Source organism: Capsicum annuum, chromosome 5 (assembly GCF_002878395.1).
Source record: "Capsicum annuum cultivar UCD-10X-F1 chromosome 5, UCD10Xv1.1, whole genome shotgun sequence".
Taxonomy (NCBI): domain Eukaryota; kingdom Viridiplantae; phylum Streptophyta; class Magnoliopsida; order Solanales; family Solanaceae; genus Capsicum; species Capsicum annuum.
This window is the reverse complement of record NC_061115.1, coordinates 199,560,887-199,578,022: the sequence shown is the minus strand read 5'-3', so window position 1 is coordinate 199,578,022 and position 17,136 is coordinate 199,560,887. Positions and strand designations below refer to the sequence as shown.

The 17,136-nt window shown below is 32.2% G+C and overlaps 2 long non-coding RNA genes across 2 annotated transcripts; one reads left to right on the top strand and one right to left on the bottom strand.

The window, feature by feature from the left end:
* The first annotated feature begins 2,682 nt into the window (after positions 1-2,682).
* Positions 2,683-4,173, top strand: LOC124898975. Its single transcript, XR_007056125.1, has 2 exons — positions 2,683-3,314; positions 4,044-4,173. It is a non-coding gene; the product is annotated as an uncharacterized LOC124898975 (long non-coding RNA).
* A 7,516-nt stretch (positions 4,174-11,689) lies between these two features.
* On the bottom strand, positions 11,690-13,476 carry LOC124898974. The gene is made up of 3 exons (XR_007056124.1): positions 13,390-13,476; positions 12,275-12,322; positions 11,690-11,792 (listed from the first exon to the last, which is right to left on the bottom strand). It is a non-coding gene; the product is annotated as an uncharacterized LOC124898974 (long non-coding RNA).
* Positions 13,477-17,136: the final 3,660 nt, after the last annotated feature.

The window sequence follows — 17,136 nt, the reverse complement described above, 5'->3', positions numbered from 1 at the left end:
GATCTCCTTTACTTTTTATATCATTTATTTCTTTATTAATTATTCTTTTTGTTACTAGTGGTATACTAGCTTTTCCTTTTGCATATCTGCAGTCTATTACATGTTCTTTTTGACATACTACATAATATTCATCTTTTTTCCTAATAAAAATATTTTTTACTGTTGGTATTTTAACACTTAAATCTAATTCTTTCCCTTTTATTTCATCAAATATGTTACTGTCAAATATTATTTTTTGTTCCGTTCCTTCATCATTTAAATATTCTTCCTTTGTTATTATTTTTATATCTTCTTCAGTCATTTGATTCATCTATTTCGCTATCTATTTCATTATCTGTTTCGTTTTCTGAAATTTCATATATACTATCTTCACTTTCTAATTCATAATCTATATAATCTATCTGCATATATTCTGTATTATCTATTCTTATTTCTGATATTTGTTTATTTTTTGGATTTTTAGGTAATTTACAATCTCTAGCTAAATGTCCTAACTTTCCACAATTATAACAAGTACATTCTTTTATAGATTTCTTTTTTCTATATGGTCTTTTATGTGTATAATTTTTTACATAATATCTTTTTCTTGGTTTCTTATATTTATATTTTGATTTTTTATATTTTTTATATTTCTTATGTCTTTTTCTTTTCTTATAATATCTTTCTTCGCATCCAAATTGGGGTGCTATTTTATTTTTGCAACAAGCTAAATTTCTTATTAATGTTTTTTTCATTTTTAATTCTTCTCTATATTTTTCACATAAGTTTCTATACCATTGTTGTAAATATTTTATTCTTGCTCCTAACGTATCTACTATTTTTGCTTCTTCCCAACTTTTTATTATTTTCGAACTAAATGGCTCGGGTAATTTATTAAAATACAATTTTCTTATTTCTTTACTTTCTTCTATACTATATGCTCCTTTATAATAATATTTTTTAAATGCGCAAGTATATTCATCTATATAACACATATTACATATTGCTAATTTTAACATTAAATTTCTATTCATATCTCTTTCTTCATTTTGTTCTTCTTCGATTGTTGTCGTACTACCAAATTCATCTTTTATAGCTGTTTCATATTTTTTTAATAATTCTATAGGTGTTAGTTTAGTTGTTGTCGATGATGTTCCTTCTATAGGTTTATTAGTTCTTAATACTTTTTTGCTATTTTCGGTTAAATTTGCAAACCATAGTTTTACTGATCCTATTAGTGTTTTTTCTATATATTCCGGTGCATCTGTTATATTTATATTATTATCTAATAATTGTTTTGTCATATATCCTATCCATAATTGTATTGTTTTTTCTGAATCTATTACACAGTCTAGATCTAAAAAGTTATAATTTTTATTCACTATTTGTTTTGGTATCCATTTATCATATTCATTATATTTTTTAAACTTATTCTTATAATATATGGATTTTCTTGTTTCTGTTGTTTTAGGTATTATATTTCCTTTTTCTTTTTTATCAAGAGTATTTATTTCTGTGTGGGTATTTTCTAAGTTTTCCTCATTAATTTCTTTTTGTTCTTCATTGATTTCTAAATTTTTTGTATTTGTTAATATTTCTGTATATGTTTCACTATCTTCGGACTCATAATTATCTGTCTCTTCAATATCTATATTATTTATTTCTAATTCTTCGTTTTTTATTTCTAATTTTTCCTTAAATTGATTTATCTCATTTAGTAATTTCTGTTCTCTATCTTTTTCTTCTTTTTCTTTTTGTCTTTGTTCATACAGTTCTTTTAACATTTGTAATTCTTTTTCTAATTCAGCAATTCTACTATTTTTGGTTTCTTCTATTTTTCGTATTTCTTCCGTAGTGTGTTGTCTTATTTTTTCTATTTCTTTTTTCCTATCTATCTCTTCATTTTCTTTTTCTATTCTTACCATTGCTGTTAATTTATCTTCTAATTTTAATTCTTCTTTTTCTAACATTAGATATAAATGTTCGCCTATTTTCTTATATCTTCGTCCTAGATTAGAAAATACTATTTTTATTTTTGATCCTTCGTAGTTTTCATATATTTTTTCATCTATTATAAATTCTTCTTTATTCATTTTATTGTGAATAGTTCATGTTGATATACATATTCTAAACTATTTATTTGTGATTCTAATTTTGATATTTCATCTTTTTGTGTATCTATTGAATTTTTACTAACTCCGGCAAATATATTATAATGTAGTCTTTCTATTCTTATTTTTAATTCTTTACGTTTTTCAGAGATAATTTGTTTTAGTTCTTTATATTGTTGTATTTTATTCATTTTAATTATATTTCTAATATCTTGGTGGATATCTAAATCTAATTTTATCATAATTAGGTGGTATATGTTTTATTCTTCTGGATTTTAAATGTGTTATTAATTTTGATTCAATACTAGATATTAATGTAATTAAGTAGGCTAATTTTTGTGGATTTTCTTTTGTTTTATTTAGACTTATATATTCTGAATAGTTACTAATTAAAGATTCTTTAATTTTTCTAAAAGCTTCTCTATTTTTAAATGGTCTTCGCATAATTAATTAATTATAAGTAAATTGTTTTAACTCTAACAATAACCTACGGCTGAGAAGAGTCTTAAGAAGACAAGAAAGGGTCAATTTTTATTTTTTGGTTAAACATGGGGTCACTTTTATTTATAATATAAAGAAAAAGGGGTCAATTATTGAGATGCATTTTTCAACTACCTACTGATTTTATCTCCTTTCTTTTTATCACAAAAATATACCTCCACACATATAAACACAAAATACTCAGACCACACATACACACAAAAACTATTGCTTCTCCACCATTCTTTTTCTTTCTTTTTCTCCCCTTTTTCTCTCTCTTTCTCTCACTCCCCAAAAGCCTTAAACCGCCACCGGCGAACCAACGGTGATTCGGTGGAATCCCCCTTCCTTTGCCTCACCACTTTGACAATCACCAAGAAACCATCAGTGCCACCCCTTGTCTCCCTTTCTAGCAAAACACCACCAATTTTTCCTCTTTTCGTTGTTCCTTTTTTGCGCTGCCTTGCCGAAGGTCGTGGCCGGCGAGATTCAACCGTACCACCGCTACGCGCCACCCAACACCGCTAAAATAGCTGCACCACCACAAACCACCACCTTCTCTTCCTTATCACTATTTCGGCCAACCAAGAACAAACCCATGTCAGATTCCGGCTAAACTCAATCGGAAATGATGAGCCATTGTCGGTTTATTTATCAGTTTTTCAGATCTGGGCGACAATACTATGACAATACAAAATATGACATCGCAATTTGAAGTTATTCTATTTCTTTGTTAAATTGTTGGTACGTCTCTTTTATTGAATTGCCCGTGTCATTTTGTTCTATAATCTAAATTGATATTTTTGAATTTTGTGGTGATTGATAATATTTTTCAGTAAGTGCCTCTGTTTCGTATGGTTTCGGCTTAGTTTTGAATTGTTGACTCTATTTACTAATTGTTTCTTTATTTGTATTGACATTTATTAACAATTTACTTTAATAGCTTTATGTTATTTGTGGCTTTAGTTTATTTAATTATTATATTGTAAGATTTTTTCTTTTGTTAAATTTTGTTTGCAGTTTTGATTATCCTATTTGAGTTGTATTGTGTCAATTATTGTTTTGATTAATTTATCCTTTCAAGATATGTTGTTATCGTTGGTATTAATTTGATATGACCAATGACATTATCTTTCCGTTAGATTTTTGAGGCCATTCCATTATAAAAGACGGATGTTATTTTCTCAAATTTATTATTTTATATCAAGGATCGACACTTGGACGATGAAGAAATTTTTCATCGATTTTTGAGGCCTTTGCAAACAAAGAGACGGATATTACGTATATAAATATGTAATAAAATAAATTAATTCGGGCAATGATGAAATTTTTATAATTTTCTTTAAAAATTTATCTGAGCCCGCTTTTTAACAAAAATTATACTTTTAAATACATATATGCACACATACCTTTATAATTTATTTTGTAATTAGTTATTTGTTACTAACTTTGTTATTAGAAATGTTTATACAGATTATTGGGAATACTCGTTGGGAATGGCATGCAAAGAAGACCTTAAATTTTGTGTTTGTATTTTTATATTTTTATACTTGTACAAATACTATCATAGTGAAATTTTATTTTTTGGGGCGTTGGACGGGCATATTCTTTATTTATACAAACTTCACCACGTGTATATGCAAACATAGGCCGTTAACTTTTATACAAAAAAGAATTAAATTAATTTAGATATTTAATCAAACAGAATTAAAAATACTTTCTTTTATGAATTCTTTTTCATTTTTCAAACAATTTTCTTATGTACTTTGATTGCATGTCTTTACATACTTTCACGTTCATATTTTTACAATGACATATGTAACTTATACACACTTTAAATGAAGATTATTTTAAAATGCATTCTATATTTATATTTTAAACATCGATTTTTTCCTTCATCTTTTAATAAACCTAAGTCTGGCTAGAAACCACATTTGTGGATTCTGAAGGGTGCCTAATTCCTTCCCTTTGAAATAATTTTAACCCTTACCTGGAATCTAAAATGGTTTCGCAGATTAAATAAAGTCACACTTGTTAAACAAATAAGTAGGTTTCCTATTTTTCCTTAAAAATTAGGTGGCGACTCTGTGCAAAATCAATTCTTTTTGAGTCCATAATGTCATGCTCGTTTGACCTTTGGTAAAAATCGGGTATGACAAGGTCCATTGCGCCTTGGTAGCTTCGCGGCGTCAGACTCCACGTGGGTTTCCAGCTACATGGAACTCTCTCAATCACGCGAGGTGGCTTCTTTGCAATTTCTCAAAAGTTTTACGATGGTCCTGGCACAGGGCTCATCGTGGGGGCCTCTGTCATAACCCAAATTACCATGAGTGGCACCCATACAAATCTTCCTGTGGGAGAACTAACTAAATTGAACCATTACCCTATCACTTAGTCATTATTAAGATGATATTATCATAAAATTGACATAATACAATAATTTAGGACTAATTATTATTAATGTAGAAGTCAAATAAACTACTTACTAAAATCCCCAAGACCCGAAGGTCATCGTACAAGAACTACTAACAAAGATTGTGTCTAAAGAGATATTCATAAATAAAGTAAGTAAAGAATGTTTCATTGCCCGAAAGATGGAAAAGAACAAATAAGATGACCCATGATAGCCTGGAGACGGAGTGCCAACCCTTGGATCAAGATCTGCTATCAAACTCTAGAGGTGAGATCAGGTATGAACCTCTAGAATAATTTCTGCAATCAACAAAAGAAGAGTACAGGGTAGTATCAGTACAAACTACTATTTACTGGTAGGTATCATAGGCCAACTCAATTTAATAGCATGTACACACCATAAATTAGATAACAAGTAGACAGACATCATCACATAACAAATACTCAATGCATCAACAATACAATAACAACAGGTCAAACAGTACTCATAAATAAGCCAAATAACCATCAAGAGCATCAACCATATTATAAACATCCACAGAATCAACACAAATACGTACACACATGCTATGGGACTTATTTTTGTCCAAATACTCTGGACCTGCAGGGAACAATCTATGTTCACGTACTGCACCGGCGTGGTACCCGATCCAACATAAATATAAATGTACTGGTGTGGTACCCGATCCAACATAAATATAAATGTACCGGCGTGGTACTCGATCCAAGATAAATATAAATGTACTGGTGTGGTACCCTATCCAACATAAATACAAATGTACCAGCGTGGTACACGATCCAACATAAATATAAATTTGCTGGCGTGGTACCCGATCCAACATAAACATATCCGTACCGGCGTGGTACCCAATCCAACATAAATATAAATGTACCGGCATGGTACCCGATCCAACATAAATTTAAACGTACCGGCGTGGTACCCAATCCAACATAAATATAAACAAGTATTATCAATATCAATTTACACAACCTCACAACATACAACACAATGTACCAAGTTTACAAGTACACTTAAAGTCATAAGAGAGTTCCATCAAGTAAAATTTTAATAATCATTTATACACGCATCAACAGTCCAAACATCAACAATTTCAAGCATATTTGAATACCAATTAACAAGTATATAATTTAGGAGCTTACACAAAATTAAATTGAGTCTAAACTCCAATTAAACCATAACCTATCTCAACCAACGAATCCGAATGATACTAGTACACAAGTGTCCTGTCCTTCCTCATAAATTCAGAATGTTCAAAATCTGTTCAAATATACATAGCCCTCATAAGAGTATGAACTAGTATGTCAAATTTCAACTAAAATGGGTTATTATTCGGCCCCAAGTCAAGAATATTCACTCTAAAAATTCTAAACCTAAACCTCCATTATCAAAATTGTGGATATGAACATGTCTAGAGTTATTACTCAGCTTATTTATAATTTACATTATCGAGTATTGATGTCAACCGCAAGTTTAAGAACACTGTCAAGGGTCATGCATGGATTAACTGAGAGTTTAGGATTCTGCACACTTAAATTCCCTAAGAACATAACCTTGGCATTAGGATATCTAATGACTGGCTAATAATTACTTTCATCATTATTTTTTTTATTCAAATTGGCTTCAAAAAAATAAACCAGAAACCTTCAAAAAGACTGATCACAAAGATCCCTTTTTACCTTATCCAAGAGAACAACAAACATGCACGGTATTACTATATATATATATATATATATATATATATATATATATATATATATATTAGACGTATGCGTACTGTATGTTGGCCATAGTTGAAGAATAGTCTACAAGTTTAACAACAAAAACAATTGTTTTCTGGTTTTCAAGTAGAGCACAATCAATTTATAAATGATTAGGATAAAGTAACCACTATATGTATAAATTTACATCAATTTCCTCTATATCAGGTATGACTTTACTTATAGGCAATTATTATTACTGTAGTTAACACCTTACCTAAAGCTCGCCTTTTTTTTTTCTCCTTTCGTTCTTGCTTATCCTCCAAAGAATTAAACCCTATTAACCGAAAGTCCTTTCACGTAATATCTGATGGTAAAAGAATTGTGGTTTTAACCCATTAAACCATTAGTTTCACTAATCATCTAAAATACCCTAAACTTTTAATAAATACTCAAAATTTATTTCGAAAACCTCATAAACATAAATCAATTATGTATATTAACTAAAAAGTACATTCCTGACCTATTGAAAGTATTACTACACTAATTCGAGGTCATCTTGATAAAAGATTAACCATTATCGGGTTTAACTTTTTCAAATTCAATAACCCTGTTAATGACTTAAATTTCTTTCGAATATCTAAAAAAATTGGCTACTCATCCCATGAGTCACAATTCACATATACAAACTATGCGAAGGGCTAAAATATGGGAGATGAGAAAATTTTATTAACGATCGGGAGGGTCGTTACATCAGATACAAATTAAACAATCGTTCGTCCCCGAACGAGCAAACCAGAGACAAGAAGGGAAAATAAGAAATTATCAGAATCATCAAAAAGATATGGATACTTGCTACGCATGTCTGCTTCGGTCTCCCAAGTAGCCTCCTCAATAAGATCATTCTTCCATTGGACCTTCACAGACTCAATCTTCTTAGTCCACGACTTATGGACAACCATATACCTAGCTAAGACTATGCGTGCCCCTACCTCCCTAGACTCGGAAGGTTCACTCAGCATACAATAACACAAGACATATTCTTCACCCATATTATGCAACTTTCCTATACCAGCCGATAAATATAGGTGCATACTGGTGATAGGCAATGCACCAGCAGGAATAAATGCAAAGTACACAATCAATATCACAACTCATCATAACTATCCTCATCAGGACCATCACTATCGTAATCAATCTCCGGCCTTGCCGGATATCAACATATCATAAATATATCTTCTGACCTTGCTGGGTATCAACATTATCACAAAAGTATCCTCCGGCCTTTCTGGGTGTCAACATATCATCATAATAGTCATTACCAAATAAAATACACTAAAATATTCATAAAAATATTCATATCACCATAGAATATGTATCTAGTCAATACTTACCAACTACTCTCTATTAGCTAACCAACACTTATTATAATAGAATCACTAGTTCGCTAGTCATCATATAACCTCTAGTTATTAGCCTAAACATTATCCTTCACATAATCTTTATTCCTGGGATAGAAACTAACCACTATTTATTTAATAGCCAACATCTAACATCGAGTCAAGGTTTATCACTAGATCAAAACCTCCATTTATCAACCATTCATTATTATCAACTAATCATCCTATATTCGTTAATCATTACTAGACAACACATTACTATTGGTCATCAAACCACCTTTTATTAACTGACATCATTCATTATCTAACCATCTTTTACCAACTAATCCTTGCTTAGCTATTTATTAATTAACCATTTAGCAACTATTCAAATTTATTAACTAGTCACCTCTTACTACCAAAATATTTTATTATCTAGCCTCATTAACACACAACTCCTCATTTATCAAGTAATCAATATCACAAACTTAGTCATCAATACCAACTAATCTTCACCTATGCTAGATCCGACCTCACCATAAGTCATGCATTAACCATCGCTAGCTACCATGTTTCAACTAAGAAAAAATCATTAACTATTACGTTAGATTCCTAGCCATCACTAATATCCAATTAATAAAGTCGTAAGCAACATACCATAGCTTCCTTTGTCCCATACGGGGGATATGCATACAAACATATATACATTCACAAACTATAATCATATCTCTTACAATGATAAACACTTCTAAGATAATCAATCATTATCATTACAAGGCCCTTGGTCTATTAATTTATCCAGAATAGTCACAACATCATAATCACGACCTTATACCCATATACATATCCAAAACTCATATCAATAATCATATTTAGAAGCTATAGCATATCTCTAATCATCTCACATATAGGAGGTATCTCACATATTGAAGGCATAATGCAGATAGATATGTAATCTTCTATAGGATATCTTATATCGATAGGTCATACATCATGACTACGAGGAATATCACCTCTCTAGGAAAATGCATATCTAAGAGGAAATAACATCTCTATAGACCATATAACGTATCTAGGAGGAATATCATCTCTAAATGCCCAATATCACTTCCACAGGAAGTATCATAACTATAACTCATAACCCATAATCCGAGAACATCAATACGAGTTACCAAGTTACAAAGTAATCTTATTTTAAGGTTTACTAGCCTCATCTATGTCTAACGTCCGCAACTAAGTCTACAAAACTTAACAAAAGTTTAGGCTTAAGTGGGTCAGACGATCCCACTTCTAATCCTTAGTTTCCATAATTAGGCACACTATGCCCTAAATTAGGATAAGAAATCTAGTTCATCTTCTCGAAGTCAAGTAAGCCATATTCAACCCTAAGATAATTGCTTCTACTAGAAACAAGTTACTCAAGTGAACTCTACCCAACTTACGATATCAAGACTACCACACTAGTCCAATAAGGCTAAATATACAAATCACGCTTCAAATACTAAAACCACCTCCCAAACCTAGGTTTACATCATAACTACGCTACAACTAATCTAAACTAGAGAGAAAAATCAATAGGATTCAAAAGGGGTATAAACATGCCATTTTACAGATCCACAAAATTAGAGCCTACAATATATTATCCTCCACAACATTGTTAATATCCATCTAATTATCATACCTAAACCACTCAACAAGAAATATTTACCAAGCATAACTCAAGGAAAGATTAATCATGCCATTTAATAATTCATTTATTCTCCCATTCAGGATCATCCTTAATTATTTTATGAATGTAACTAAGCCATTTGATTTTGCATTGCCACTATCATAGAAATTACTATCATCTAAAAGTGTCATATACAACCAACTATGTGGGATATGTAAATGTATAATTCAGCCACAAGGTCAAGTCATTAACAATTTATCTTCTTAAAATTTTACCTAGTGCATAAATCCACAACTACAACTTATGTCTTGACAAACACTAACTCAATGTTTTTCAACGACAAACACTTCATGGTTAAGGCAAACCTCTCTTATATCACCAACACCAATTTAAGATATACAGAGTTATTCTTATTTCTACCTAACAATAGTTTTATTACGAACTTTACTTAACTCTTAATCATCTTAAGAGTGGTCCCCACACCACTAGCACATAAGCAAGGCCAAACAAAATAAATTGATTATAGTTCATTGATAGTCTCATCACCAATATCACATTCCAGATAAGTCATCAATCAAATTCTATAGGTATCTGCAACCTCTACTAGTTTTTATCACTTTTATTTAAAACTCATTATTTTGCCAAGCATTAAGAATTAGTTCACATAAGGAACTCAAAGATAATGTCACTTAGCTAGTCCTCACAAGGAATCCATTATAATTTTAATAATAGAACTCCAAAAAAATTCTAAACACAATCTCAATGATCGGGCCACACAAGGATCCCCGATAATATCAAATAATTGAACTACACAAGGATCCATCCACAACATCATTAACAAGAATCTCTCGTTACCGAAAAACACATATCACCTTAGTTTTTTATTCATGTCACTTTTCCACTATCTTTTCTTAACATCATATTCTCATATCATTCTTTCAATTCTTATACCAACAATCTCATCAGTATAATAGTACCAAAAATAAGTAAGAACCATAGAATTTCTAGTTTCACAATAACAAGAAATCAAATAATTTCATCATATTTATAAAAAAAAAACTTCATCAATTTTTATCACTTAATGACTTAAAAAAAATTAATTCACAATAATGACAAAAATCCAGCAACACAAGTTTAGCCAAATATCAAACACAAGCAATCAATAAGTTCACAACTTTCACAAGTCTTTACCTATTAACAATAACTTTTACAACTTATTAATAGATACCAATCGAAATCTCCAAGATTTTTATTCAAAATTATTAAGATACTAACTGGAATTGTCTAGATATCAATTGGATTCAATCTAATAGTCCAAGATTAGGATGGAACGATGGAGAGAAAGAAAGAAAAATGACTTCTACTTGCCTCATAGTCTTACGAAGATTAGGTATGGGGCCCTACACACTAATCTACAGAACTCTACTTGACATTGCTCTTATTAACAGATACCAATTGAAATCGCCAGATACCAATTGAATTCAAGTAATAGCTTGTAAGAAAGAAGAATTTGAATTTTCCTAGTGTCCAATAGCCTCTTGAAGAAAAGTACAGATATCTCTGTACCGTTCCGCAAGATTCTACTAGACATGTTCTTGTATGACGAGATCGACAAACCTAGGACTTTGATACCAACTTTGTCACGACCCAAATGGCCATGAGTGACACCCACACTAATCTTCCTGTGGGAGAACCATCTAAATTGAACCATTACCCTTTCACTTAGTCATTATTAAGATGATATTATCATAAAATTGACATAATACAATAATTCAGGACTAATTATTATTAATGCGGAAGTCAAATAAACTACTTACTAAAATTTCCAAGACCTGAAGGTCATTGTACAAGAACTACTAACAAAGATCATGTCTAAAAAGATATTCATAAATAAAGTAAGTAAAGAATGTTTCATTGCCCAAAAGATGGACAAGAACAAATAAGATGACCCATGCCAGCCTGGAGATGGAGTGCCAACCCTTGGATCAAGATCTGCTATCGAACTCTAGAGATGAGATCAGGTATGAGCCTCTAGAATAATTTCTGCACTCAATAAAAGAAGAGTACAGGGTAGTATCAGTACAAACCACTATGTACTAGTAGGTATCATAGGCAAACTCAATTTAATAGCATGTACACAACATAAATTAGATAACAAGTAGACAGACATTGTCACATAATAAATACTCAATGAATCAACAATACAACAATAACAGGTCAAACAGTACTCACAAATAAGCCAAATAACCATCAAGAGCATCAACCATACTGTAAACATCAACAGAATCAACATAAATACGTACACACATGCTATGGGACTTATTTTTTCCCAAATAGTCATGACCTGCAGGGAATAATCTATGTTCATGTATCGTACCAGCGTGGTACCCGATCCAACATAAATATAAATGTACCGGCATGGTACTCGATCCAACATAAATATAAACGTACCGGCATGGTACTCGATCCAACATAAATATAAACGTACCGACGTGGTACTCGATCCAACATAAATATAAACGTACCGGCATGGTACCTGATCCAACATAAATATAAACGTACCGGCGTGGTACCTGATCCAACATAAATTTAAATGTATCAGCATAGTACCCGATCCAACATATATATAAACAAGTATTATCAATATCAATTTACACAACGTCATAACATACAACAGAATGTACCAAGTTTACAAGTACACTTAAAAGTCATAAGACAATTCCATCAAGTAAAATTTCAATAATCATTTATACACGCATTAACAGTCTAAACATCAACAATTTCAAGCATATCTAAATACTAATTAACAAGTATATAATTTAGGAGCATACACATAATTAAATTAAGTCTAAAGTCCAACTAAACTATAACCTACCTCAACCAACGAATCTGAATATCACTAGTCCACAAGTGCCCTATTCTTCCTCACAAATTTAGAATGTTCAAAATCTGTTCAAATACATATAACCCTCATAAGAGTACGAACGAGCATGTCGAATTTCAACTAAAATGGGTTATTATTTGGCCCCAAGTCAAGAATATTCACTCTAAAAATTCTAAACCTAAACCCCCATAATCAAAATTGTGGCATGAACATGTCTAGAGTTATTACTCGGCTTATTTCTAATTTATATTATCGAGTATTGATGACAACCTCAAGTTTAAGAACGCTGTTAAGGGTCATGCATGAATTAACTGAGAGTTTAGGATTCTGCACACTTAAATTCCCTAAGAACATAACCTTGGCATTAGGATATCTAATGATTGGCTAATAATTACTTTCATCATTACCCATTCATTATTTTTTTATTCAAATTGGCTTCAAAACATACACCAGAAACCTTCAAAAAGACTAATCACAAAGATCACTTTTTACCTTATCCAAGAGAACAACAAGCATGCATGGTATTACTATATATATATATTTGACGTATGCGTACTGTATGTTCGCCCTAGTTGAAGAATAGTCTACAAGTTTAACAACAAAAATAATTGTTTTCTGGTTTTCAAGTAGAGCACAATCAATTTATAAATGATTAGGATAAAGTAACTACTATATGTATAAACTTACATCAATTTCCTCTATATCAGGTATGCCTTTACTTATAGGCAATTATTATTACTGTAGTTAACACCTTACCTAAAGCTCGTTGATGCAGCCATAGTTCTCGCCTTTTTTTTCTCCTTCCGTTCTTGCTTTTCCTCCAAAGAAATTAACCCTATTAACTGAAAGTCCTTTCACGTAATATCTGATGGTAAAAGGATTGTGGTTTTAACCCATTGAACCATTAGTTTCACTAATCATCTAAAATATCCTAAACTTTTAATAAATACTCAAAATTTATTTCAAAAACCTCATAAACATAAATCAATTATGTATATTAACTAAAAAGTACATTCCGGACCTATTGAAAGTATTACTACACTAATTCGAGGTCATCTTGATAAAAGATTAACCATTATCGGGTTTAACTTTTCCAAACTCAACAACCCCATTAATGACTTAAATTTCTTTTGAATACCACAAAAATTGAATAATCATCCCATGAGTCATAATTCACATATACAAACTACGCGAAGGGCTAAAATATGGGAGATGAGAAAATTTCATTAACGACCGGGAGGGTCAAGCCTCCCCACGAGGTGTATCGACCATTTCTCATGCCTAAAACTTTTTTTTAAGTTCCGTAACTCATTCCAAATATTTTCAATTGATTTAAAGGTCCATGACTTCGTTTTCATGGTTGAAATGGTATAAGGAACTATACGAATATGATGGAACTCGTAGGGTGTTACAAGTATGTTTTTCAATTCAACATTCTATACTATAAGTCTAAGACCACAAGATTTAAATGTACATACATCTTTCATCTCATATTTCTTGGTACCATATTAAAAATAGTTGTTTCAATTTATAAAATCAAGAGAAATATATTTTTTTAATTCTATACTTAGTAGTAAATAACTATATAAATGAAGAAAGAGATGGGAATTTTTTTTGGGTATTTTGTCATTCAAGAATACATATATATATATACAAGTATGGGTAGAATATAAAAGAAACAAAATAACATCTATGCAGATTTTGTACTATACTAGGAAGCTAAATATCACAACATATCTTGTGTTATACTAGGAAAATACTGCAAATATTTACAGCTAATAAGAATCTTGAGAATCTGATTTGTAATCATCCAAATGGATATTCTTGGGCTGAAGAAAATTGGGCGATGTCATCTTCAAAATTAACCTAATACTCTGCTCCATCTTTGGTCCATATGAACTTGGCCTCAGAGGTGCTTTTTGATTCTTCTTTTCAGCATGTTTTGCTGCATGTTTTACTTGATTACTTGGCTTTTGATTCATATTATCAACACCCTCCTCAAGATGTGGGAGGGGAAGGGGGAAGGAGGGAAACGATGCCCATCTTGGAGAGAATCGAATGATGTAATGGTCCGGAGAGGGCTTTGGTGAATAAATCGGCAAGTTGAGAAGCCGATGGAATAAATATAAGGGAGAAAAGGCCAGAAAGAAACTATTGTCTTATAAAGTGACAGTCAAGCTCTACGTGCTTGGTGCGTTCATGAAAGACCGGGTTGCGTGCTATGTGTATATCTATTTGGCTATCAGAGTGAACTGGTATGGGCAATGATGGAGAAATAAATCGATCTTGAAGAAGTATCATCATCCAAGTTAGTTATGCAGTAACTCTTATCATGGACTTATATCATATTCCATTGAGGATAAGGAAATAGAGGCTTATTTCTTGGATTTCTAAGAAATAGACGAGCCTCTCAAACAAATAAAAAACCCACTAACTAATCTTTGTGTGCCTCGACATGATGACCAATCGACATCATAAAAAGCAATTAGCAAAAAAGATGGATCTGAATTAAAAATAGACCTTGGCCTGGATTTACCCATAAATACCTCAAAACCCAGAGTGCCGCTATTAAGTGACCCACTCAAGGTTGCTGCATAAACTAGCTCAGGGTCAGGACTGCAAATGAAAAATCATGCCTTATTTGAGTGAGGTAATTAAACTTCCTTATTAATCACTTGTAAATTGTTGGGTTTGATAGTGGTGGTCCTGTGGAAAGAATGAGTTTGCAAGAAGGATGAAGTGGGGAAGATACCATAGGTAAGTTGGTGCAGTCAAATTCCAGCAACAATTCTGAAGCAAACTTTCTTTGACTAAGGATGAATCCATATGATTCTCGCAAAATCTCCATTCCTAAAAATAATTTATCTCTCCTAAGTCCTTAATTCTATATTCTGAATCAAGGAACAATTTTATATTTGCAAACTCATTTCAGAGCATGCATGTTTAAAGAACTAAAAATGGGCATATAGAGTGTTAGGTGGTTACCCGAATAAGGCATGAGTTCAAGAAACTCTTAGGCTGAAAACGTATTTGCCGATACGGGTATATTATTATTGTACGTTGGCGACGGCCGTGTGGCTTAGTAGATTCAGAAACTCCGACCCTTGCGGCACACTTGTGTTGGGGGCTTGGCTGCCGAGTTGATGGTAGATCCCATATAGCTCATGGGATTACAGATTGTAGGGTACACTACCTAGCGTAGAAGTAAGACAAAGAGTGTCACAAATTTTAGATGTTTTCGCAGAGTCTTTTAAAATGCCCATGTGATTTCTTACTTATGATATGTTTATAAACTGCTTTAAATTTCTCTCATATATATTGAATATACATAATTATTTTGGATTTGCTCTGCATACCAGTACATCTGTATTGACCCCTCCCCTACCTCTCAGATTCTGAGGCTCAGTCTAGGGGTCCAAATAAGTAGTAGATAATTCAGATAGTAGCTCAGATTATGCAGTGGTAAGACTTCTCTATTCCAAAAGGCCTGCCCCTTTCAGATTTTGTCATCTATTATTATTTTGGTCTACTGGGGGTCTTGTCCTAGTTTTTAGATAGTCTTCAGATTTTCATGTAGTAGAGATTTCGCAGACTGTTCTATATGTTGTTAGTGATTTTTGAATTTCATTCCTTATTGTTAAACTTAGTCCAGAGTATGACCATGTTTTCGGATCAGATTATATTTCTGCATATTCTTTTATTATGTGAATGTTGTGGATGATTACCAGATAGAGTAGGACACCTGAGCTTTCTTGGTTTGGGATGTCTGTCATGGACAGGCCCTAGTTTGGGTTGTGACAAACTTGGTATCAGAGCATAGTTCATGGTCCCAGGGTATCTATGAAATTATGTCTGGTAGAGTCTTGTTTGTGGGTATGTAGCGCACCATAGTTATAAACAAGAGGCTACCAGGCATTTAGGAATGTTTCCCCTCTTTGTAATCTAGTTCGTGCTTTGGAGTCTAATCTGTCCTCTAATTTGTGATCTCTTGCATTTCAGAAAAATAATTATGCCTCCCCATCGTACTATCGATCAGAATACATAGACAGATGAGGTCCGTCACACTCATGGGATGAGTACCCAAAATAGAGCTCAGACTCCAGAGATTGATGCTACTCTGAGAGTCCCACTTACTCAGACCAACCCACCTAGGGCACCCAAAGCTCCCCGAATAGGGACTAACCGCACTCAGACTCATGAGAGAGAGGTATCTAATGCAGAATTTAGATAGTCCATTCATATGCTTGCACAGTTGGTAGCCACAAAGACTCAACATTCAAAAGATATTGGGTCTGCATCTGTTACATCTGAGGCTACAAGAGTGGTCCAGTTCATGAGGATGAACCCGCGCAAGTTTATTGGTACTAAGGTAGAAGAGGATACACAGAAGTTTATGGATGAGATAGAGAAGATCTTTAAGGTAATTCATGTAGATGAGGTAGGGGGGTTGAGTTAGCAGCCTACCAGCTTAAGGATGTAGCGAACCAATGGTATAACGATTGG